The 27036-nt window shown below is 43.5% G+C and overlaps 2 non-coding genes across 2 annotated transcripts; one reads left to right on the top strand and one right to left on the bottom strand.

Moving 5' to 3' along the window:
* Positions 1 to 21193: 21193 nt before the first annotated feature.
* Positions 21194 to 21266, bottom strand: TRNAF-GAA. The gene has a single exon. It is a non-coding gene; the product is annotated as a tRNA-Phe (tRNA).
* Positions 21267 to 22928: 1662 nt separating this feature from the next.
* Positions 22929 to 23001, top strand: TRNAT-UGU. The gene has a single exon. It is a non-coding gene; the product is annotated as a tRNA-Thr (tRNA).
* Positions 23002 to 27036: the final 4035 nt, after the last annotated feature.

Here is a 27036-nt window from a genome sequence, read left to right as displayed (position 1 = left end):
CCCAACTAGCATGACTGGCTCGAAGCCAAAGGCCAGGTCAACCGCTTCAGAACTGAAGAAGACGAGGACTGCTGAGGCTGAAGCCAGAAGGAGGAAACATTCTGAAGCCTCTGATGCTGCTCCCTCCAAGAAGAAGAGGAAGACCAAGAAGGAACGGGCTGCTCTCACAGAGCCCTTAATTGTTGAACCCATCTCCATGGTTCGCCCTGACGCTGAACACCAAGAGCGCAAGCTGACTGTCCATGAGCCTGCTTCCATAGGGGCTCATGACGCTGAAGACTTTCTAGCAGCTGATCCCACCGCTGCTGAAGACATTGGTCACCATGACCATGTTGAAGATGATGCAGTTCGTCCTTAGATCGAGCATCAGCAGGTATCATCGCCTGTGCTTACGCATAGCGAACTCATCAGCATTGGTCGTCCTCTGAAGCCAATTGCTCAGGATGCATCATGGGCTGATCACCCACAAGCGCAAGAGGAAGATGACTTTGAGGCCCAGCCAACTCTAACTCCACAGGTGTCGCCAGCGTTACGCAGGCTTCGCAAAGGACCAAGGCCTCTAGTCTCCGAGTCTGAAGCTAAAGCTGCTAAAGACATTCCGGCTGCATCAGCCGATGAAGAAGAAACCCCAATAGTTGCTACACCCCCGTCTCACCAAGAAGATGTTCTCGAGGAGAACGTGACTGTGACCGACCCTCCAGCTCATCAAGTGGAGGTTGAAAACCTTGAGGCTGCCACCACCAACACCAATGAAGCCACTAACGTTGTCATGGCTGAAGCAAATGTGGAGCCTCCACCAACCCAAGCACCAGAAGTCAGTGAAGCAAATGCTACTGCTCCTGTTCCTGCGCCTGCTGCTGGTCCTCAGTTTGACTATCATGTTGAGCATAGGCCTCAGGTACAGAAGCCAATTCCAAGGTTGCCCAGGTTTCCAGGTCCTGCATCAGCACCTGGATCCTTCAATATCAACAGCTTCAAAGCAGACAATACTTTCTTCAATAGCTCCAAGAACCCCTACTCAAGGGAAAGAATATCTTCCGATCGGTTCTGGAGCTATCCGCAGTGAAGCTATTACTCCTGCATTCTGTACAACCAAGGTCGCATCTTCCCACATAAGCGCCTTGACACCGAAGCAATAGCGGGTCTGCCCTGTCTGGACGAAGCTCTGGATTGCTTCAAAGAGGTTGGCTTGTTGCCGTTTCTCACCGACCAAGAGCACTGGAATGAAGAGCTGCTGCTCCAATTCTATGCCACACTTCACATCCGTGGGTACAACAGAGATCCGAAGACTTGGGTCCTGGAGTGGATGACAGGAAATGTTCATCACGAAGCCAAAGCCTTTGATACCATTGAGCTCACTAGTCTGCCCACTCCTGGCGATCTCTACGAACCTGGCTGTTAGCTTCACAGTGAAGCTATGGAGAGCATCTTTCAGAAGCCTGAACCAAACATGAGTCAGATGCTCAGTATGATGAAGCCCTTGCCACAAGATGCTGCATATCCTAAGGAGTTCTTTGTTGAAGACCTTGAGTATCTGCCAAGGAGCATCTATCACATCATAAGGCGAACTCTCTGGCCCATCAAAGGACATTCCTCACATGCCAAGCTCGAAGGTGCAATGAAGACTTTGGTCTTTCTCTATTCTTCATGGCAAATGCTTCAATGCACAGGACTTCTTCATTCGCCAACTTGCTGCATCAGGCTCCGATCTTTTTGGCTTGAAGTTCTACGCTCCATGGATAATGCGGCTGATTACACTCCACTCCGCTATCTCATATCAGCCATCTGCTCGCAATCATCGGATCTTTCTGCCTGATGTGGATATGTCCGTTGAAGCCATTTATCCTGAGCCTGCCAAGGAACCACTTAGTCTTCAGAATGCGGAGCATCAAAGTTTCTCTCAGAACATTGAAGGAGTTGAAGCAGTCACTCGTGTTTATCCTTTGGCTGGAACTACACGTGCACCACATCCTGCCCTGACTGAAGCCACCGAAAGCACAATTGCCCAATGACCCAAGAAGCGCACTCGTGTTCTCAATGACCAAGAGCTTCTGGTGGCTATTCATCAGAAACAGGATAGGCATCATGACCGGATGAAGCGCCAGATGCAAAGCCTCTTGGTGGATGTCAACCGCATTCTCAATCTTGCCACCAAGAATGTCTTTGTTGCCCATGAAACCTCTCGACGCACATGGAAAGGGCTGGCGCTTATGTGCTCTGAAGATGATCTTCAATAGGATGGCTTCTCTAAATGCTTCAAGTTTGACTCCACACCTCCTCGAAGGGCAGTGCTGCGACGAACTCCATCTCTTGAAGACTCTGAGTTCTCTTCCTCTGCGACAACTGTGAATGCCAGAGTGATCGAGGACGAAGACGATGCTACTTCACCGCCCCCTCCTTCAGCACGCTTCAACACTGCTCCAAGTTCTTCTGCACCGCCGAACACCACCGACGACCCTGCTGCTTCACCTACTCATCTTGGGAACGAGTAGATGCTCTATGTCTTCAAACCTTTTTGGTCCTTACTGACAAAAGGGGGAGAAGCATATTAGTTTGATAGTCTTCAAGCGGGTCCCTATGGGCGGTTGCTTTATATTTTGCCTAGTGTTTACAACTCTCGTTTTGATACATTTGGTTCTTTTGAGTCGTAACACTTAAACTCGATGGTCGTCTGCTACTTATTTGCTACTTTGTGATGCGATGATAAATTCCGCATGTGTGACGATAAATTCCGCACATAGATCATTTTGCAGACATCCATTTTCCATTATGCATGTCATTATCTTCACATACCATCACATGCATAATGAATTGTCATCATAAGTTGAAGAGGATCTCCACAAGTACAACCTACCATGTGCATTTGCATTCCAAAAGCAAATTACTTATATGCACATCTTCAAGGGGAGCCCTTGCAGCTTATGAAGACAATTCCTTATCCTTTTACAATTTCACATATTATATTCCCCGTTGAAAACTTCAACTAGTTTGTCATCAATCACCAAAAAGGGGGAGATTGTAAGTGCATCTAGTGCCACCCCTAGTTGGTTTTGGAGTATTGACGACAAACCTAGTTGAGGGACTAATGTGTTTGTGAGAATTGTAGGATAAAACAGGTAGAAGTCCCTCATTGATTCAGTTTTCCTACCAGAGATGACCCCTAAAAATGTATGAAGACATTGATGTCAAAGGTGGTATGTGAAGATATTCACATTGAAGACTATGACACGAGAAGACGTCGCACGAAGCATATGGAGCTCGAAGACTTAGATCTTTCGTAGTTCTTTTTCTTCTTTGTTGTGTCATAGGAACCACCATACTGTTAAGTGGGGTCCAAGAGAACCAGTCAGAATGACTGAAGTGATGCTTAACCAAAACCTATGTCTTCGAGTGAAGACTATGAGAGCAAATCTTGTCCAGAGTCGGACAAGTCAGCTTTTCTTGTAGCCCAAGTAAAGTTGCCGTGTGAGTTTGAAATCTAACCGTTGGAACACGTGTCAGTTCCTGAGTGACCTAGGGTCATTTCAGACAAATCAGGTCGGGTTGCCTAGTGGCTATAAATAGCCCACCCCCTACAACCATAAATGGTTGGCTGCTCAGAGTTAGAGTACGGCTTTTGTCGTTTGAGAGCAACCCACCTCGAATCCTTTGAGAGAGAATTCCTTGCGAGGATAAAGCCCTAACCACCTAGAGCCAAAGAGTGTTAGGCATCACTTAAGTCTTCCTGTCTGTGTGATCTGAAGACTTATTACACTTGAGGACTATGAATCCTCCAGCCGGTTAGGCGTCGCGTTCTGAGCATCCAAGAGCCATTGTGGATCGCCGGTGAATGAAGTCTGTGAAGGTTTGGGAGTCTACCTTGAAGACTTACCAAAGTGATTGGGCGAGGTCTGTGTGACCTTAGCTCAAGGGGAATACGGTGAGGACTGGGTGTCCTAAGCTGCGTGTTCTGGACTGGGTGTCTGGGATTGTGTGTCCTCAGGTTTAAATACCTTGCCGCCCTAACCAGACGTACAGTTGTCATAGCAACTGTAACTGGTCCAACAAATCATTGTCTTCAACAAGTCACTGGTTTTATCCTTCCCTTCCCTTTACTTACTATTGGTCCTTGTGAAGTCATTGTATGATTGCACTATCTCTTGTCTTCACTGAGTGACTGTTTGTTCTGATTGGCTTCATAATATCTTCCTACCTGATCCTTACTACCAAGCTGCTATTACTCATTGTGCTTTCACTTCATTGAATACTTGACTATGGTTTGCCTAGTGTAGTCTACCTTCCGCTGCATAGTAATAGGTTTATTTCTATTGTTTGTCTTCGAAACTTCCACGTTTTGAAGACTCATAAAAATCGCCTATTCACCCCCCTCTAGTCGATATAACGCACTTTCAATCCGCCGGTTTTGACACCGACAGTCGTGCAAGCCATCCCGGTAAGGATCTTGCCGGGGTGGCGCAAGCTATCCCGGCAAGGATCTTGTCGGGGGTGGCACAAGCTTTCCCGGCAAGATCCGCAAGCTGTCCCGGCAAAGATCTTGCTGGGGGTGGCGCAAGCTATCCCGACAAGGATCTTGCCGGGGGTCCAGCTCGTCCTCTGTTCTCTGGATTGGCCACTTCCCTTTGCCTTGTATGTCGTTTTTATCCTCGATCGCGTTCTTTATGCCTCGCCGCATGTGGGGCTACGACTGCCGGTGCACAAGTATGGGGTGCTAAAGGTCCCAAACTTTAGTACACCGACACCTTCATATTCTTCATAGTGATAATTTGATAAAAATCCCAATTGACTCAACAAATATAGCTATGCTCCCTGGCAACGACGCCAGAAAAAGGTCTTGATAACCCACAAGTATAGGGGATCGCAATAGTTTTCGAGGGTAGAGTATTCAACCCAAATTTATTGATTCGACACAAGGGGAGCCAAAGAATATTTGCAAGTATTAGCAGCTGAGTTGTCAATTCAACAACACCTGGAGATTAATTATCTACGGCGAAGTGATCAGTAGCAAAGTAATATGATAGTTTTGATAGTAGTAGCAACAGCAGTAGTAACAGTAACAGTGGTAGCAATAATTTTGTAGCAAGTGCGAAAGTAGCAACAATAATAGTAACTTAGCAAGAACTATATGAGAGAAATGCATAGGCATTGGATCGGTGAACTTGTTGGCTGATATTCATCATATAATAGTCATAACCTAGGGCGATACAACACTATCTCCAGTTCATAAATATAATGTAGGCATGTATTCCATAAATAGTCATATGTTCTTATGGAAAGAACTTGCATGACATATTTTGTCCTACCCTCCCGTGGCAGCGGGGTCCTATTGGAAACTAAGGGATATTAAGGCCTCCTCTTAATAGAGAACCGGAACAAAGCATTAACACATAGTGAATACATGAACTCCTCAAACTATGGTCATCACCGGGAAGTGTCCCGACTTCTGTCACTCCGGGTTTGCTGGATCATAACACATATGATGCGGAGCATCCCAAGTTCATCCCCATGGACCTACCACCGTCTCACCAAGTGCCTAGCTGACCCATGACACGAGAACATGCAAGAGCTCTTGAAACCGAGGTGACATCTCTCCTCTCACATTTCCACTTTGATGCACATGAGACATGGCTACTACCTGATATGGACACATTGTGCATACTCAGGTATCATGGAGAAGCTAAGGAGCAAGGAGAAGAAGAAGAGGAAGATGGACATGAAGATGGAGAAGAAGAAGAAGAGATGATGCAGAAGAAGCTACAGGCTCCGGACGACCGGCCAGGACCGGACGTCCGAAAATCTCCAGGCTCCAGACGTCCGACCCAGACCAGACATCCGACGCTTCCACACCCGAGCCAAAACTACGGTCTTCTGACACCCCACGGATGACCGACGCCCGGACGTTCGACCGAAGACCACCCGAGCTGAATCTATAGACTTCCGACAGGCACCGGATATCCAGACCCTCGCAAGCCTCTAGACGACCGGTGACTCCCGGACGTCCGACGCCTGTGCGCTGCCATGTGTTGGGCCGCAACCCATGTACCCCCTTTTCCGCCCCTTTTTACACTAATACTATATATAGACCTCTCCCTCCTCCTTTCTAGGGTTAGCAAAGGATTAGCTCATATTTTGTGTGAGAACTTCGCTCATCCACTTGGTTACCTTCTGCTCGGAGATTTGAGACTCCACTAGAGAAGATCCCCCAAGCGGATTCATGACCCCTTTTAGGGAAGAACTCAAGACCTCCTCACGGAGAAGACCGGCTACCCTTGTATCATCCCTAGTTGATCGTTTACCGTGTGAACTCTTATTTATCTGAGGATCTAGCACATGTGTGACTATCTTGTGTTGGTTTAGTGTTTCTCCCGTGTTTTCCCTTGTGTTTCCCCTCGTTTCCCCCTTGTGTTCTTCGTGTTCATCGCGGGATCCGCTCCTTTCGTGAAAGATAGGGCGATTAGGGTTCTACCCTACATCATCTTGGTATCTAGAGCCACGTTGATCACGATTTCGGAGCCTCCCCTATTTGTCTTCTAGCTTGATTTTTGTTGTTTTTGTCCCAAATTCAAAAATTCCCCACAAAAATAGCCCCGAATGTTTTTTTGTGATTTGTTGGTGTGTTGAAATTTTGTTGGATTTGATCCCTGGATTTGCTTTTTTTTGAGTGGATCTAGCTTTTCCCCCTTGTCTCCACCCTTTCCATCCAAAAAATCCTCCGGATTCGATGAATTTCCACATCTCCACCACGAACACTAGTTGTTCCTCCCGTGCCCAAAGTTCGCCCAGGCACCGGATGTCCGACCCCTTCCGGATGTCCGACAACCGGACGACCGGCCCAGCTCGGACGTCCGACCTACACTGACGAAACCGAATTTTTTCAGTTTTAGTCACCACCGCCGCCCCACATTTCCGCATACGCACTCCTACCACCCATATACCATCCCCACTTTCGCATACCACCACCATTGCCCGTTTCACACTCTGACACATGTTGGCACTTCGAGCTTTGAGAATTTGAGTTGCGGTTTGATGTCGACTACACAACCTTCTTCTTGTAGACATTGTTGGGCCTCCAAGTGCAGAGGTTTGTAGGACAGTAGCAAATTTCCCTCAAGTGGATGATCTAAGGTTTATCAATCCGTAGGAGGCGTAGGATGAAGATGGTCTCTCTCAAACAACCCTGCAACCAAATAACAAAGAGTCTCTTGTGTCCCCAACACACCCAATACAATGGTAAATTGTATAGGTGCACTAGTTCGGCGAAGAGATGGTGATACAAGTGGTATATGGATAGTAGATAATGGTTTTTGTAATCTGAAAATATAAAAACAGCAAGGTAACTAATGGTAAAAGTGAGCGTAAACGGTATTGCAATGCGTTGAAACAATAATTTCACTAGTGCAAGTCCTCTCAACAATAATAACATAATTGGATCATATAACTATCCCTCAACATGCAACAAAGAGTCACTCCAAAGTCACTAATAGCGGAGAACAAACGAAGAGATTATGGTAGGGTACGAAACGACCTCAAAGTTATTCTTTCCAATCAATCCGTTGGGCTATTCCTATAAGTGTCACAAACAACCCTAGAGTTCGTACTAGAATAACACCTTAAGACACAAATCAACCAAAACCCTAATGTGACCTAGATACTCCAATGTCACCTCAAGTATCCATGGGTATGATTATACGATATGCATCACACAATCTCAGATTCATCTATTCAACCAACACATAGAACCTCAAAGAGTGCCTCAAAGTTTCTACCGGAGAATCACGATGAAAACGTGTGCCAACCCCTATGCATAGGTTCATGGGCAGAACCCGCAAGTTGATCACCAAAACATACATCATGTGAATCACGTGATATCCCATTGTCACCACAGATACACACGACAAGACATACATCAAGTGTTGTCAAATCTTTAAAGACTCAATCCGATAAGATAACTTCAAAGGGGAAACTCAATCCATTACAAGAGAGTAGAGGGGGGGAAACATCATAGGATCCAAATATAATAGCAAAGCTCGCGATACATCAAGATCGTACCACCTCAAGAACACGAGAGAGAGAGAGAGATCAAACACATAGCTACTGGTACATACCCTCAGCCCCGAGGGAGAACTACTCCCTCCTCGTCATGGAGAGCACCGGGATGATGAAGATGGCCACCGAAGATGGATTGCCCCCTTTGGCAGGGTGCCGGAACGGGTCTAGATTGGTTTTCGGTGGCTATGAAGGCTTCTGGCGGTGGAACTCCCGATCTATTGTGCTCCCCGATAGTTTGAGGGTATATGGAGATATATAGGCGGAAGAAGTATGTCAGGGGAGCCACGAGGGGCCCACGAGGGTGGAGGGCACGCCCAGGGGGCTGGGCACGCCCCCCTGCCTCGTGGCTTCCTCGTTGCTTCCCTTACATGGACTCCATGTCTCCCGTGTTGCTTTCGTTCCAAAAATAAGTTCCGTGAAGTTTCAGGTCAATTGGACTCCATTTGATTTTCCTTTTCTGCGATACTCTAAAACAACGAAAAAACAGAAACTGGCACGGGCTCTGGGTTAATAGGTTAGTCCCAAAAATAATATAAAAGTGTATAATAAAACCCATAAACATCCAAAACAAAAGATAATATAGCATGGAGCAATCAAAAACTATAGATACGTTGGAGACGTATCAGCATCCCCAACCTTAATTCCTGCTCGTCCTCGAGTAGGTAAATGATAAAAACAGAATTTTTGATGTGGAATGCTACTTGGCATAATTTCAATGTAATTCTTCTTAATTGTGGTATGAATATTTAGATCCGAAAGATTCAAGATAAAAGTTCATATTGACATAAAAATAATAATACTTCAAGCATACTAACTAAGAAATTATGTCCTCTCAAAGTAACATTCCAAAGAAAGTTCATCCCTACAAAATTATATAGTTTAGTCAATCTCCATTTTCGTCACACAGGAATGCTTTCATCATGCACAACCCCGATGACAAGCCAAGCAATTGTTTCATACTTTAGTAATCTCAAACTTTATAAACCTTCACACAATACATGAGCGTGAGCCATGGATATAGCACTATGGGTGGAATAGAATATGATGATGATCATCACACTTCTATTTATTTACAACTCAAATATTACAACTCGATACTAGAAAAAGATATGACTCTATATGAATGCCTCCGGCGGTGTACCGGGATTGCGATGAATCAAGAGTGACATGTATGAAAAATTATGAACGGTGGCTTTGCCACAAATACGATGTCAACTACATGATCAAGCAAAGAAATATGACAATGATGATGCGTGTCATAATAAACGGAATGGTAGAAAGTTGCATGGAAATATATCTCAGAATGGCTATGGAAATGCCATAATAGGTAGGTATGGTGGCTGTTTTGAGGAAGATATAAGGAGGTTTATGTGTGAAAGAGTGTATCATATCACGGGGTTTGGATGCACTGGTGAAGTTTGCACCAACTCTCAATGTGAGAAAGGGCAATGCACGGTACCGAAGAGGCTAGCAATGATGGAAGGGTGAGAGTGCGTATAATCCATGGACTCAACATTAGTCAAAAAGAACTCACATACTTATTGCAAAAAATCTACAAGTAATCAAAAACCAAGCACTACGCGCATGCTCCTAGGGGGATAGATTGGTAGGAAAAGACCATCGCTCGTCCCCGACCGCCACTCATAAGGAAGACAATCAAAGAACACCTCATGTTTCAAATTTGTTACACAAAGTTTACCATACGTGCATGCTATGGGACTTGCAAACTTCGACACAAGTATTTCTCAAATTCACAACTACTCAACTAGCACGACTTTGATATTATTACCTCCATATCTCAAAACAATCATCAAGCATCAAACTTCTCTTAGTATTCAGAACACTCATAAGAATTTTTTTACTAATCTTGAATACCTAGCATATTAGGATTATTTAAGAAAATTACCATGCTATTTAAGACTCTCAAAATAATATAAGTGAAGCATGAGAGTTCATCTATTTCTATAAAATAAAACCACCACCGTGCTCTAAAAAGCTATAAGTGAAGCACTAGAGCAAATGACAAACTACTCCGAAAGATATAAGTGAAGATCAATGAGTAGTTGAATAATTATGCAACTACGTGAAGACTCTCTAACATTAAACAATTTCATATCTTGGTATTTTATTCAAACATCAAGCAAAACTAAATAAAATAAAATGACGCTCCAAGCAAAACACATATCATGTGGCGAATAAAAATATAGCTCCAAGTAAAGTCACTGATGAACAAAGACAAAACAGGGGATGCCTTCCGGGGCATCCCCAAGCTTAGGCTTTTGGTTGTCCTTTGAATATTACCTTGGGTTGCCTTGGTCATCCCCAAGATTAGGCTCCTGCCACTCCTTATTCCATAGTCCATCGAATCTTCACCCAAAACTTGAAAACTTCACAACACAAAACTTAACAGAAAACTCGTGAGCTCCGTTAGCGAAAGAAAACAAAATACCACTTCAAGGTACTGTAATGAACTCATTCTTTATTTATATTGGTGTTAAACCTACTGTATTCCAACTTATCTATGGTTTATAAACTATTTTACTAGCCATAGATTCATCAAAATAAGCAAACAACACACGAAAAACAGAATCTGTCAAAAACAGAACAGTCTGTAGTAATCTGTAACTAACGCAAACTTCTGGAAACCCAAAAATTCTAAAATAAATTTCTGTACCTGAGGAATTTATCTATTAATCATCTTCAAAAATAATTAACTAAATATCACTTTCCAAATAAAAATGGCAGCAATTCTCGTGAGCGCTAAAGTTTCTGTTTTTTACAGCAAGGTCAACAAGACTTTCCCCAAGTCTTCCCCAAGGTTCTACTTGGCACAAACACTAATTAAAACATAAAAAATCAATCATAAAATAGGCTAGATAAATTATTTATTACTAAACAGGAGCAAAAAGCAAGGAACAAAAATAAAGTTGGGTTGCCTCCCAACAAGCACTATCGTTTAACGCCCCTAGCTAGGCATGATGATTTCAATGATACTCACATAAAGGATAAAAATTGAAACATAAAGAGAGCATCAAGAAGAATATGACTAGCACATTTAAGTCTAACCCACTTCCTATGCATAGGGATTTTGTGAGCAAACAACTTGTGTGAACAAGAATCAACTTGCATAGGAAGGTAAAACAAGCATAACTTCAAAATTTTAAGCACATAGAGAGGAAACTTGATATTATTGCAATTCCTACAAGCATATGTTCCTCCCTCATAATAATTTTCAGTAGAATCATGAATGAATTCACCAATATAACCAGCACCTAAAGCATTCTTTTCATGATCTACAAGAATAGAAAATTTACTACTCTCCACAAAAGCAAATTTCTTCTCATGAATAATAGTGGGAGCAAACTCAACAAAATAACTATCATGTGATTGAAAATTAAGATCAAGATGACAAGTTTCATGGTTATCATTGTTCTTTAAAGCATACGTGTCATCACAATTATCATCATAGATAGGAGGCATGCTTTCATCATAATAAATTTTCTCATCAAAACTTGGGGGACAAAAAATATCATCTTCATCAAACATAGATTCCCCAAGCTTGTGGCTTTGCATATCATTAGCATCATAGATATTCAAGGAATTCATACTAAAAACATTGCAATCATGCTCATCATTCAAATATTTAGTGCCAAACATTCTAATGCATTCTTCTTCTAACACCTGGGCACAATTTTCCTTTCCATCATACTCACGAAAGATATTAAAAAGATGAAGCGTATGAGACAAACTCAATTCCATTTTTTTGTAGTTTTCTTTTATAGACTAAACTAGTGATAAAACAAGGAACTAAAAGACTCGATTGCAAGATCTAAAGATATACCTTCAAGAACTCACCTCCCCGGCAACAGTGCCAGAAAAGAGCTTGATGTCTACTACACAAACTTCTTCTTGTAGACGTTGTTGGGCCTCCAAGTGCAGAGGTTTGTAGGACAGTAGAAAATTTCCCTCAAGTGGATGACCTAAGTTTTATCAATCCGTAGGAGGCGTAGGGTGAATATGGTCTCTCTCAAGCAACCCTGCAACCAAATAACAAAGAGTCTCTTGTGTCCCCAACACACACACAATACAATGGTAAATTGTATAGGTGCACTAGTTCAGCGAAGAGATGGTGATACAAGTGGTATATGGATAGTAGATAATGGTTTTTGTAATCTGAAAACATAAAAACAGCAAGGCAACTAATGGTAAAAGTGAGTGTAAATGGTATTTCAATGCGTTGAAACAAGGCCTAGGGTTCATACTTTCACTAGTGCAAGTCCTCTCAACAATAATAACATAATTGGATCATATAACTATCCCTCAACATGCAACAAAGAGTCATTCCAAAGTCACTAATAGCGGAGAACAAACAAAGAGATTGTGGTAGGGTACAAAACCACCTCAAAGTTATTCTTTCCAATCAATCCGTTGGGCTATTCCTATAAGTGTCACAAACAGCCCTAGAGTTCGTACTAGAATAACACCTTAAGACACAAATCAACCGAAACCCTAATGTCACCTAGATACTCCAATGTCACCTCAAGTATCCTTGGGTATGATTATACGATATGCATCACACAATCTCAGATTCATCTATTCAACCAACACATAGAACCTCAAAGAGTGTCCCAAAGTGTAACGCCCCGAGACCGATGTGCCAGGTGTCCTCCAGTTATTCGCTGTTGTTGCCTTGTCATTGCTTGGGTGTCATGCATCTCATATCATGTCATCATGTGCATTGCATTTGCATACGTGTTCGTCTCATGCATCCGAGCATTTTCCCTGTTGTCCGTTTTGCATTCCGGCGCTCCTATCTCCTCCGGTGGTCCTTTCTACCTTCCTTTCATGTGTGGGGGGTTAAACATTTCCGGATTGGACCGAGACTTGCCAAGTGGCCTTGGTTTACTACCGGTAGACCGCCTGTCAAGTTTCGTACCATTTGGACTTTGTTTGATACTCCAACGGTTAACCGAGGGACCAAGAAGGCCTCGTGTGTGTTGCAGCCCAACACCCCTTCAATTTGGCCCAAAACCCACCTAAACCTGCTCCATCATCTCGGTCGTTCGATCATGATCGCGTGGCCGAAAACCACACCTCATTTGGATTCTCCTAGCTCCCTCTACCTATATATATGTGGCTCTCCCCGAAGTTTCGCGGACGAACCCTAGTCTTCTTCATCCTCGCGTCGCCGGACACGTCCGCGCCGAGCCGGACATGTCCGCCGGCCGCTGCCACCTCACTCAATCCAATCGAAGCGTGCCACCTCATCACCTCCGCCCCCCCTCCTCCACTCGCGGCGCGCCACCTGGCCTGCCTCGCCGCCTCTCCCGCGCGAGCCTGGGAGGCCCAGATCCGGCCCCCCGGCCCGGTGCGCCGCCGCCGCCCGAGGCGCCTTGCGCCCGTCCGTCACCGCAGCTGGCCGCGCGCCTCTCGCCGCCGACTCGCCGGCCCCGTCGCACCTCTCGCCGCCGACTCGCCGGCCCCGTCGCGCCTCTCGCCACCGACTCGCCGGCCCCGTCTCGCCTCTCGCCTACGACTCGCCGGCCCCGTGCCGCCCGCCGGCGACCGGCGCCTCGCCAGGACTCCACTGCGCCGCCCCGCTCGCTCTCGGCCGCCGCACCGCGCCACTCTCCGCCGCCTTCCACCGCCCCGCCGCGCTGCTAGCTCGCCGCGCCGCCCCCGCGCCGGCTGCGCCGCCTCCGCCGCCACGTCGTCTCGGGTCATCGCCTCCGGCGAGATCCGATGGATCGGGACGAGATCCATCGGGATCTCATCCAAACGCGGCCCCTCGATCCGGATCTCCTCTTCCCGGATATCCTCGTTCCGTTGACTTTTCGCGGAGGGTATAATTTCTACTAAGTCCCCGAGATTTCCAGTTTCAAATGCCCATGTTCATCATGTCATAACTCATCATCCATGGCTCCGTTTTGGGCGTGTAGCATATCAAAATGTTCGCCTCAGAGAGTACATCATTTCATCTCATTGCATCATTTTCATTTGAGCTCATATTGATGCCCGAAATGCAGTTGGAAGAGTGCTATTTGAGTTAATTGTCAGATCTGTTGCACCAAATAGCTATTTGTCATTTTTGCCATGATTAATGTGTGCATGATATGCCCCTGAGCTCTACATGTGTTTTGTTATATGCCATGCCACCTTTCCAGAGGTGCTATCCATGTATTTTTGTGATATGTGTGGTGACTAGCACAACCTTGCAAAGTAGTGCATTCGTTAATGCTGATTTCAGGGACTTAGCAATTCCACTAAGTCCTTGATCTGTTTTTATCAATATGCCATATGTTCATGTTGTTTCCTAGTGATCCGTGCCTCTTTTGAGGATGATAAGTAAGGATGTTTTGTTAATCTTATAGTGCTCTATCCATCCATGTCTTTGTTTGCAATTATGGAGCACCCTAGCTTGAGTCAATCGAGCTCTACTTTTGCTATTTCATGAATCTGGGCAGATTGTCTACTTGTTAGCGATTTTGCCGAGGATGTTGTTGTTGATCCGTGCATGCTATGTTGTTGTTCTTGCCATGTCTAGCTTATATAATGTGTATTCTTGATGGGTGTATGCTTAGTTTGTCATGACTTGCTCTGTAGTGAGTGCATCGAGCTCGTAAACATGCCTACTTGATATCTGATTTGCATGCTCCAGTTTTCGCTAAGTCTGAGAGCTGATTATGTTTTTGCCATGTTCACATGCTTGCAATTGTATTTTCTGATCCCTTTTGGCTCAAGGTCACTAAGGGACTTTTGTTAAGCTCTTTGCGTAGCTCCATGCCATACCTTTCTTTGCCATGTTAAGTTCCTGAAGCATATATTTTTCTTGCTCCAAAGTGTGCTACCTGATCTGAAATTCCAGGCTTGTGTTAATTTCACTAAGTCTGAAACCTGTTTATCAATTACACTTTTGCCATGATTGTTTGAACCTGTTAATGGATGAACTGGCGGTAGCTCAGTGTTCAACTTTTGTCAAGCATCATGAATGGAGCCCTGCCATGTATTTTTTTGCCATGTTTGAGTGCTGTAGAATGTTTAACTTGTTTCATTTAGATGGCTACTTGCTATTTATCGCAGACCGTTGCCATATTTGTTTTGCTTGCCATTTCCAAACCGTGCATCCGATTCCGGCGATCTTTATATCGATTTCAACCGAAATCACCTCACCTTTCCAATGGCACTCTTGGATTTCCAAGTTGAGGACAGGTTCAATCATTCCTTTGCAAATCATGCATATGCATCGCATACCGCATCCCGCATATCATACCATGTTCATGTGTGGTTTGTTTAATATGTTGTGTGCTTCTTTCCGGTGTTTGCTTCTTCGGGTTGGTTCCGGTAACGTGCATTTGTGAGGACCCGTTCGTCTACGTCCGTTTGTCTTCTTCATGGACCCGTCCTTCTTCCTTGCGGGATTTCAGGCAAGATGACCATACCCTCGAAATCACTTCTATCTTTGCTTGCTAGTTGCTCGCTCTTTTGCTCTGCCTATGCTGCGATACCTACCACTTGCTTATCATGCCTCCCATATTGTTGAACCAAGCCTCTAACCCACCTTGTCCTAGAAAACCGTTGTTTGGCTATGTTACCGCTTTGCTTAGCCCCTCTTATAGCGTTGTTAGTTGCAGGTGAAGATTGAAGTTTGTTCCTTGTTGGAACATGGAGATGTTGTTCCTTGTTGGAACATGTTTTACTTGTTGGGATATCACAATATATCTTATTTAAATTAATGCATCTATATAATTGGTAAAGGGTGGAAGGCTCGGCCTTATGCCTGGTGTTTTGTTCCACTCTTGCCGCCCTAGTTTCCTTCATATCGGTGTTATATTCCCGGATTTTGCATTCCTTACGTGGTTGGGTTATAATGGGAACCCCTTGACAGTTTGCCTTGAATAAAACTCCTCTAGCAAGGCCCAACCTTGGTTTTACCATTTGCCACCTAGCCTTTTTCCCTTGGGAGTCGCGCATCCCAAGGGTCATCTTTATTTTAAACCCCCGGGCCAGTGCTTGTCTAAGTGTTGGTCCAACGCAGAGCACCATGCGGGGCCGTCCCTTGGCTACTTGGGTTACGTTGGCTCCCGTACGCTTAGCTTATCCAGTGTGCCCTGAGAACGAGATATGTGCAGCTCCTATCGGGATTTGTCGGCACAGCGGGTGGTCTTGCTGGACTTGTTTTACCATTGTCGAGTATGTCTTGTAACCGGGATTCCGAGTCTGATCGGGTCTTCCCGCTAGAAGGAATATCCTTCGTTGACCGTGAGAGCTTGTTCTGGGCTAAGTTGGGACACCCCTGCAGGGATTTGAACTTTCGAAAGCCGTGCCCGCGGTTATGGGAAGATGGGAATTTGTTAATGTCCGGTTGTAGAAAACCTTATATGTTAGTCGCTTGCTGCAGCTCCACCTCATACCTTTACCTTACCCATAAGCTTAGATAGTCTTGATCGTGAGGGTGCGAGATTGCTGAGTCCCCGTGACTCAGATACTTCCAAAACCAGCTTGCAGGTGCCGATGAGCCCGTGCAGATGACGCAACCAAGCTCAAGGAGGAGCTTGATGAAGATCTTGTCCTTTGTGTCGTTTCGTGCTAGTTGATCCGTAGTGGAGCCCAGTTGGGGTCGATCGGGGACCTTGTCGCATTTGGGGTTCTTCTTTTATTTTCGTTCCATAGTCGGACCTTGATTGTATTTGGATGTTGTAATGCTTTATTCATGTATTGTGTGAAGTGGCGATTGTAAGCCATCTATGTATCTCTTTCCCTTATGTATTACATGGGTTGTGTGAAGATTACCTCACTTGCGACATTGCTTTCAATGCGGTTATGCCTCTAAGTCGTGCTACGACACGTGGGAGATATAGCCGCATCGAGGGCGTTACAAGTTGGTAATTAGAGCCTTCCCCGACCTTAGGAGCCCCCACTGCTTGATCGAATTAGCTGACGAGTTGAGTCTAGAAAAATGTTTTGAGTCATTAGGAATTATATATCGGAGAGTTTAGGAATTCTTTTTACTCCCCAGTCCCTTCGTCGCTCTGGTGAGGCATCCTGACGTAGAGTTTTGACTCTTCTCTTCTCAAGTTTCACTAAAAAAATTTAGGATCACGCGGGTATCTTGGAATCGTTCCGATCGTTTTGTGACGAGAACATTGTTCTTGGTGCCTCCTGTCATTTAGGGGTTGTGGCAGTGTCCCGGGGAGTTGAGCTCCGAGGTGTTGTCGTCACAATTTTATCATTGCAGTTCTAGAATACCTGAGTTTAGTTCGCCGACATAGAAAATCTCTTTTATGCAGTTGTTGGTGAGATAACCTCGACGCCACCCAGTACCAGGGCAGGAGTTCGGGAGTATTTCCATAACTCATATAACGGATGCTTTTCAAAGGTTGAGGTAGACGATTTCCGAAGGTTTCTTGGTTATGTGTTGAAGGATGGATACAGCTGGATGTAGGATTTGCTAGTTTTGGGTGAGATATTATGCTTCCCCTGTATCCCCAACACCCAATTGCATAACCGGAAAGGTTCGGGAGTTTATAAGTGGGAATTCAAGTTTCTCTTAGGATATCTTTCCGACAGATATATGATATGAAATTGGGGTTCGACGTCTAGTGGTCCGCCTATCCACGGTTGGTTTTACAGTGGTCTCGTTGTGTCTTAAAGAGTCCTTGGCTATGCCGACTCGGGGATGCTTCGTATGTCATGTGCACTGCCTTGTACATGATGGTGATGTACGATCGAGCCCGTGTAGGCCCCACCACGAAAACTTCGGACGAAATCTCTATCATATGTTTGTTCTGGCTTATTCTACAAGCCAATCCTTTGTTTTTGTTTTGAGTTGTGGTATTCGAGTTGCTTCGAAGTCAAATGTTGATTCCATACCTTTCCCAAGCGGTGTTCTCATATTTCTATGTGAATACTAATCCTTCTCAATCATCGAGTCTGTCATGTCAATCCTTTTAACCGGTGTACTTCTCTTCAAGTGGATCCGATCATTGCAACATCCGCAAGATCAAGTATCAGTTCTTCTCAACGGTGTTTGCTTCATCCGTTCCAAGTTGCCTTTGTTTTCCCACCCTCCCCCCCTTGTGTCTTCAAGGACTCAGATTTCTTAATCAAGCATCCTTTGATTCATGTGAAGTCTCTCCATTCTTTTCCTTCATGTTCTTACCCGGTGATTCTCATGAAGATTCTAACGGAGCTTCAAGTTATCCTTTTTCGTTCTTTTTCTTCTCCGGTGGAACCAATTCAAGCCTTGTTGATCATATCATTTCCTCGTTTCTAATACCTTCTCTTGCCGGTGCACCTCATATTCAGCCATTTCTCGCTATTCAACTGTTCCGGAGTGCTCAAGATATCCCGAAGATTCATGCTTACACTCTGAATTCATTCAATCTCTTTCGAGGATGTTATCTCATTCAAGTCATTTAATTCAACCGGTGCAACCTATTTTTTTTAATCATTGCAACAGTGTTTCTTTTGAGTGGGCCCTAACCCACAGGTCTTTTCCCAGGATCTTACTTGACTCTTCTTATTTTCCCGGAGCTATCCTAAATTCTTTTCAAAGTTTGACGTAAGAATGAATTATCATCAGTCAAATGCCTTTCTCCAAGACCAGTCAAATTCTTTTCATCGTTGGTTCAACCTTTATAATTTTCATTCCGGAGTGCCTCAACAATTCATGGTGGTGTTCCTCATCGTCATTCTCTGCATTTGGAGACCGAAGAAGATTTTTCTCTCAATCTTGCTCCATTCTCTTCAAGATTCGTGATTCTAGCCTGTTGCCATCCTCTCATAATTGTGTTGATTCACCTATCCGGAGCAATTCAGAGTATTTTCAGTTTGATTCTCCGGAGCCCATCATCTCATAATTATTCATTCCCAGCTTTCAGTTATCGTTCTCCAATCTTACCGGTGCTTCGTTTAAGTGATCTCTAATCGGCTCGTCTTCTCTTCGTTCTCATGTATCTAAATCCTCTCAAGTATCTTCATTCATTTTATAATTCTTCCCGGTGTTTCTTTATCTTCTCTTCGTTCATTTTCAATTCTTATGGTGGTTCATTCAAGATTTCTCTTCCTTGTTTTGTCATATCAATTCATTCGTTCTTTCCAATCCTACTGGTGGTCCATTGAGTTTGTGCTATATCCCTTCAATTTGGCCCAAAACCCACCTAAACCTCCTCCATCATCTCGGTCGTCCGATCACGATCGCGTGGCCGAAAACCGCACCTCATTTGGACTCTCCTAGCTCCCTCTACCTATATATATGTGGCTCTCCCCGAAATTTCGCGGACGAACCCTAGTCTTCTTCATCCTCGCATCGCCGGACACGTCCGCGCCGAGCCGGACATGTCCGCCGCCCGCTGCCACCTCACTCTGTCCAATCGGAGCGTGCCACCTCATTGCTGCAACCCCCCTCCTCCACTCGCGGCGCGCCACCTGGCCTGCCTCGCCGCCTCTCCCGCGCGGGCCCGGGAGGCCCAGATCCGCCCCCCCCCCCCCGGCCCGGTGTGCCGCCGCCGCCTGGGTGAGATCAAGTCCTAGGCAAGCAGACCTAATTTTAACAGCCGGTACAGTAACAACGAAAATGGCTCCCTCTTTAGTGAGATTATACGAGCAAATGCCTGAACCAAAATACGTCATTGCTATGGGCGCCTGTACTATTACAGGGGGAATGTTCAGTACGGATTCCTATAGTACTGTTCGGGGAGTTGATAAGTTAATTCCTGTGGATGTCTACTTCCCGGGCTGCCCACCTAAACCGTAGGCAGTTATAGATGCCCTAACAAAACTTTGTAAGAAGATATCGCGAGAAATAGTTGAGTATCGAACTCTATCTCAAAATAAAAATAGATGTTTTACTACCAGTCACAAGCTTTATGTTAGGCGCAGTACTCATATAGGAACTTATGAGCAAGAATTTCTCTATCAATCACCATCTACATTAGATATATCTTTTGAAACTTTTTTCAAATCCAAAAGTTCAGTACCTTCCTACAAATTAGTGAATTAGGAGAGGGGCTCTTTTGTGTAGAAAAATAAAAAGCAGGGCAATCTTTCAAACTTGCATCCAAAATGTGAAATATTTATACAAAGAGGGAGAGATGAAGACAATGCAGCAGGGTTGGTTATCTAATTGGCTAGTCAAACATGAGGTGGTTCATAGATCTTTGGGCTTTGATCACCGAGGAATAGAGACTTTACAAATAAAAGCAGGGAATTGGGATTCCATTGCTGTCATTTTATATGTATATGGTTACGATTATTTACGGTCCCAATGTGCTTATGATGTAGCACCCGGTGGATCTTTAGCTAGCGTGTATCATCTTACGAGAATACAATATGGTATAGATAATCCAGAAGAAGTCTGCATAAAAGTCTTTGCCCAAAAGGATAATACTAGAATTCCGTCTGTCTTCTGGATTTGGAGAAGTGCCGATTTTCAAGAACGCGAATCTTATGATATGGTGGGAATCTCTTATGATAATCATCCGCGCCTTAAACGTATCCTAATGCCTGAAAGTTGGATAGGCTGGCCCTTACGTAAGGATTATATAACCCCCAATTTTTATGAAATACAAGATGCTCATTGAATGATAAGAAATTCATGCTCACTTATGCAACACAACTCCAAATTTTATTCAAGTCAAGGAATATTTTTAGGTTCTTTTCCTAGATGAAACGGAATACCTATTTATAATTAATTCCTAATTATACAAAAGCATTCCAGATAGACTGAGCAAAAGAAGGGTTTTATTTGGATTCCCCTATTTTGAAAATCGCATATTAATTTCCTTCATATGAATAGAAAAATAGGATGACTCAAAGAAGTTCTCTACCAGGAACTTTGTAACGCGCACATTACTTAGCACAACTAGGAAAATAAGATAAGATAAAGATAAGCAAGACTAAAAAAATATTTGTCGGAATAGCGGAATACAAAATTAAGAAACGCAAAAAAATAAAGGGGAATCTCACCCCCTTCTTTATCATAAAGAAAAGATATATTTTAAAACTTCTTTAAAAAGAAAAAGAATTGCCTCTATATTTATATTATAGATTTATCCACTTAGATGAATAAATATTATTAATTAATATGTATCACAATCCATCTCGAGGTATTTGGATCAATACCTATTCGGTGGATCTTTTTTTTCTCTGCGAGGAACCAGATTTGAACTGGTGACACGAGAATTTTCAGTCCTCTGCTCTACCAACTGAGCTATCCTGACCTTTTCTTGTGCATCATTCTAGTAGAGTATTTGTATCTATGTCAATTAAAAGGACTAAAAATTAATTAAAGTATTTCAAATTTAAAATTTGAAAATGGGGGGGGGGGGTAGTCCTATGCATTGTGCATGGTTTACTTAAATAAAACTTAAAAATAGAGTGAATAACCAAGATTTCTTGCCGATACTGTAATAAAAAAGAAATCTATTCAATGAATAGGATAAGATCCATTGAGTTCTCTTCGCATTCCTTTGCGAAAGAGTAGAATGAGAAAGCTAATGAATCTTAAACCCATTGCATTGATAAAAAGAAAAAAAGTGCATTGATAAAAAGAAACAAAGAGGATAAATAATAATAATAATATATTATAGTTAGGGAATAAAAGAGGATTTGGGGATAGAGGGACTTGAACCCTCACAACTTATAAAGTTGACGGATTTTCCTTTTACTAGAAATTTCATTGTTGTCAGTATTGACATGTAGAATGGGACTCTCTCTTTGTCCTCGTCTGATTAATCCACTTTCTTAAATATCTCGAAAACCTTGAATTTTAATTGAAGAATGTGATTATTCAATATTCGATTGGAGTGGATTCACAATAATGAAAAAAAAAATATGATATGAGTTTTTTTATTTCATAATCATTATCATTTCTAATTTCATTTTAAAAAAAGATAAAGAACCTATATTATAATTATAATATAATATGAGTTCTGTGATTAATCGTTTGCTGTGTCAGTATCTATACGTGTTTATTAAATGTATAAGGTATAAAACCCCTCTTTCTCTAATTTAGAACTAGAAGGAATTCCACTAACAACACAACGTAATTAACTCGATTCGTTAGAACAGCTTCCATTGAGTCTCTGCACCTATCCTTTTCCTTTGTATTCTAGTTCGAGAACCCCTTGTTTTCTCAAAACACGGATTTGGCTCAGGATTGCCCTTTTTTAATTCTAGGGTTTCTCTGAAGTTGGAAGTTACCACTTAGCAGGTTTCCATACCAAGGCTCAATACAATCAAGTCCGTAGCGTCTACCGATTTCGCCATATCCCCATTTCCCTCTTATTTGAGACCAGGATTCCTCATGTAATTTCATCCATCTCTTAGTTTTTTTGAATCATTGAGTTCATCACTGAACGTAGTCTAGCAGTTCAGTTCGACTCTATTTGAGAGACCTCGCTTGCTTATTGCAATTCAGAATTGAATTGATTCTATCCTTGATGTATTTGCAATTCAATCCGAATCAATATATCCAAAAGTTTTTATCTCCCCCACCTCCCGTCTTACTTTTTTATAGTATTCAAAATTATACTATAACGCTTGATATTTATTCTTTTTTTCTAATCAGAATTAGCAATTTTATTTACTCTGACTCTATGTTCCCCTTAGTGAAATATTAATCCTCAAATTCTTAACAAATAATAAAGTCTATAATGATCGAATGAAAATACCAATAAATTCTATAATTTTATTTTTTAATATCCTAGTTAAGCATATCAAGCTAACTTTATCTTTAAGAAGTTTTAGTATTTTTTATTTTTATAAGTATAACTTCAAATTTAGAACTAGTTAATAGCTAACATTAATAACTAATATCTAAGATTTTACGGATTTCCTATACTATACCTATTTCTATTTATTACACTATTTCTGTTATGTAAGCCCACTTAGCTCAGAGGTTAGAGCATCGCATTTGTAATGCGAGGGTCATCGGTTCAAATCCGATAGTCGGCTTTTTTTTCTCTATCGATGTTCTACGAACAAGAATCTCTTTTTTCGAATTAAATGGAGAATCCAGGATCTTTTATGTTTTTACCTTACAATTTTTCTAGATACAAAACAATAAAATAAATAAGGTGAGTCGGCGGCGAGAGGCGCGCGGCCAGCTGCGGCGGCAGACGGGCGCAAGGGTATAATTTCTACTAAGTCCCCGAGATTTCCAGTTTCAAATGCCCATGTTCATCATGTCATAACTCATCATCCATGCTTCCTTTTTGGGCGTGTGGCATATCAAAATGTTCGTCTCAGAGAGTACATCATTTCATCTTATTGCATCATTTTCATTGGAGCTCATCTTGATGCCCGAAATGCGGTTGGAAGAGTGCTATTTGAGTTAATTGTCAGATCTGTTGCACCAAATAGCTATTTGTCATTTTTGTCATGATTAATGTGTGCATGATACGCCCCTGAGCTCTACATGTGTTTTGTTATATGCCATGCCACCTTTCTAGAGGTGCTATCCATGTATTTTTGTGATATGTGTGGTGAATAGCACAAGCTTGCAGAGTAGTGCATTCGTTAATGCTGATTTCAGGGACTAAGCAATTCCACCAAGTCCTTGATCTGTTTTTATCAATATGCCATATGTTCATGTTGTTTCCTAGTGATCCGTGCCTCTTTTGAGGATGATCAGTAAGGATGTTTTGTTAATCTTGTAGTGCTCTATGCATCCATGTCTTTGTTTGCAATTATGGAGCACCCTAGCTTGAGTCAATCGAGCTCTACTTTTGCTATTTCGTGAATCTGGGAAGATTGTCTACTTGTTAGCGATTTTGCCGAGGATGTTGTTGTTGATCCGTGCATGCTATGTTGTTGTTCTTGCTATGTCTAGCTTATATAATGTGTATTCTTTATGGGTGTATGCTTAGTTTGTCATGCCTTGCTCTGTAGTGAGTGCATCGAGCTCGTAAACATGCCTACTTGATATCTGATTTGCATGCTCCAGTTTTTCGCTAAGTCTGAGATTTGATTATGTTTTTGCCATGTTCACATGCTTGCAATTGTATTTTATGATCCCTTTTGGCTCAAGGTCACTAAGGGACTTTTGTTAAGCTCTTTGAGTAGCTCCATGCCATACCTTGCTTTTCCATGTTAAGTTCCTGTAGCATATATTTTTCTTGCTCCAAAGTGTGCTACTTGATCTGAACTTCCAGGCTTGTGTTAATTTCACCAAGTCTGAAACCTGTTTATCAATTGCACTTTTGCCATGATTGTTTGAACCTGTTAATGGATGAACTGGCCGTAGCTCAGTGTTCATCTTTTGTCAAGCATCATGAATGGAGCCTTGCCATGTATTTTCTTTCCATGTTTGAGTGCTATAGCATGTTTAACTTGTTTCATTTAGATGGCTACTTGCTGTTTATCGCAGACCGGTGCCATATTTGTTTTGCTTGCCATTTCCAAACCGTGCATCCGATTCCGGCGATCTTTATATCGATTTCAACCAAAATCACCTCACCTTTCCAGTGGCACTTTTGGATTTCCAAGTTGAGGCCAGGTTCAATCATTCCTTTGCAAATCATGCATATGCATCGCATACCGCATCCCGCATATCATACCATGTTCATGTGTGGTTTGTTTACTATGTTGTGTGCTTCTTTCCGGTGTTTGCTTCTTCGGGTTGGTTCCGGTAACGTCGCGTTTGTGAGGACCCGTTCGTCTACGTCCGTTTGTCTTCATGGACCCGTCCTTCTTCCTTGCGGGATTTCAGGCAAGATGACCATACCCTCGAAATCACTTCTATCTTTGCTTGCTAGTTGCTCGCTCTTTTGCTATGCCTATGCTGCGATACCTACCAGTTGCTTATCATGCCTCCCATATTGTTGAACCAAGCCTCTAACCCACCTTGTCCTAGCAAACCATTGTTTGTCTATGTTACCGCTTTGCTCAGCCCCTCTTATAGCATTGTTAGTTGCAGGTGAAGATTGAAGTTTGTTCCTTGTTGGAACATGGAGATGTTGTTCCTTGTTGGAACATGTTTTACTTGTTGGGATATCACAATATATCTTATTTAAATTAATGCATCTATATACTTGGTAAAGGGTGGAAGGCTCGGCCTTATGCCTAGTATTTTGTTCCACTCTTGCCGCCCTAGTTTCCGTCATATCGGTGTTATGTTCCCGGATTTTGCGTTCCTTACGCGGTTGGGTTATAATGGGAACCCCTTGACAGTTCGCCTTGAATAAAACTCCTCCAGCAAGGCCCAACCTTGGTTTTACCATTTGCCACCTAGCCTTTTTCCCTTGGGAGTCGCGCATCCCGAGGGTCATCTTTATTTTAAACCCCCGGGCCAATGCTTGTCTAAGTGTTGGTCCAACCCAGAGCACCATGCGGGGCCGTCCCTTGGCAACTTGGGTTACGTTGGCTCCCGTACGATTAGCTTTTCCGGTGTGCCCTGAGAACGAGATATGTGCAGCTCCTATCGGGATTTGTCGGCACAGCGGGTGGTCTTGCTGGACTTGTGTTACCATTGTCGAGGATGTCTTGTAACCGGGATTCCGAGTCTGATCGGGTCCCCGCTAGAAGGAATATCCTTCATTGACCGTGAGAGCTTGTGATGGACTAAGTTGGGACACCCCTGCAGGGATTTGAACTTTCGAAAGCCGTGCCCGCGGTTATGGGCAGATGGGAATTTGTTAACGTCCAGTTGTAGAAAACCTCAAGTTGACTTTAATTAAAATGGATCAACCGCGTGTGTAACCGTGATGGTCTCTTTCCGGCGGGGTCCGGGAAGTGAACACGGTGTTGGAGTTATGCTTGACGTAGGTTGTTCTAGGATCACTTCTTGATCATATTTTTTCGATTGTGCTTTACCTTCTCTTCTCGCTCTCATTTGCGTATGTTAGCCACCTTATATGCTAGTCGCTTGCTGCAGCTCCACCTCATACCTTTACCTTACCCATAAGCTTAAATAGTCTTGATCGCGAGGGTGCGAGATTGCTGAGTCCCCGTGACTCACAGATACTTCCAAAACCAGCTTGCAGGTGCCGATGAGCCCGTGCAGATGACGCAACCAAGCTCAAGGAGGAGCTCGATGAAGATCTTGTCCTTTGTGTCGTTTCGTGCTAGTTGATCAGTAGTGGAGCCCAGTTGGGGTCGATCGGGGACCTTGTCGCATTTGAGGTTCTTCTTTTATTTTGGTTCCGTAGTCGGACCTTGATTGTGTTTGGATGTTGTAATGCTTTATTCATGTATTGTGTGAAGTGGCGATTGTAAGCCATCTATGTATCTCTTTCCCTTATGTATTACATGGGTTGTGTGAAGATTACCTCACTTGCGACATTGCTTTCAATGCGGTTATGCCTCTAAGTCGTGCTACGACACGTGGGAGATATAGCCGCATCGAGGACGTTACACAAAGTTTCTATCAGAGAATCACGACGAAAACGTGTGCCAACCCCTATGCATAGGTTCATGGGCGGAACCCGCAAGTTGATCACCAAAACATACATCAAGTGAATCACGTGATATCCCATTGTCACCACAGATACGCACGGCAAGACATACATCAAGTGTTCTCAAATCTTTAAAGACTCAATCCGATAAGATAACTTCAAAGGGGAAACTCAATCCATTACAAGAGAGTAGATGGGGAGAAACATCATAGGATCCAAATATAATAGCAAAGCTCATGATACATCAAGATCGTACCACCTCAAGAACACAAGAGAGAGAGAGAGAGAGAGAGATCAGACACATAGCTACTGGTACATACCCTCAGCCCCGAGGGAGAACTACTCCCTCCTCGTCATGGAGAGCACCGGGATGATGAAGATGGCCACCGAAGAGGGATTGCCCCCTCCGGCAGGGCGCCCGAACGGGTCTAGATTGGTTTTCGGTGGCTACGAAGGCTTCTGGCGATGGAACTCCTGATCTATTGTGCTCCCCGATAGTTTTAGGGTATATGGAGATATATAGGTGGAAGAAGTATGTCAGGGGATCCATGAGGGGCCCACGAGGGTGGAGGGCGTGCCCAGGGGGGTGGGCGCG

The sequence above is a fragment of the Triticum urartu genome, chromosome 2, assembly GCF_003073215.2.
Source record: "Triticum urartu cultivar G1812 chromosome 2, Tu2.1, whole genome shotgun sequence".
In the NCBI taxonomy this organism is placed as follows: domain Eukaryota; kingdom Viridiplantae; phylum Streptophyta; class Magnoliopsida; order Poales; family Poaceae; genus Triticum; species Triticum urartu.
This window is presented reverse-complemented; position numbering and strand designations above follow the sequence as displayed.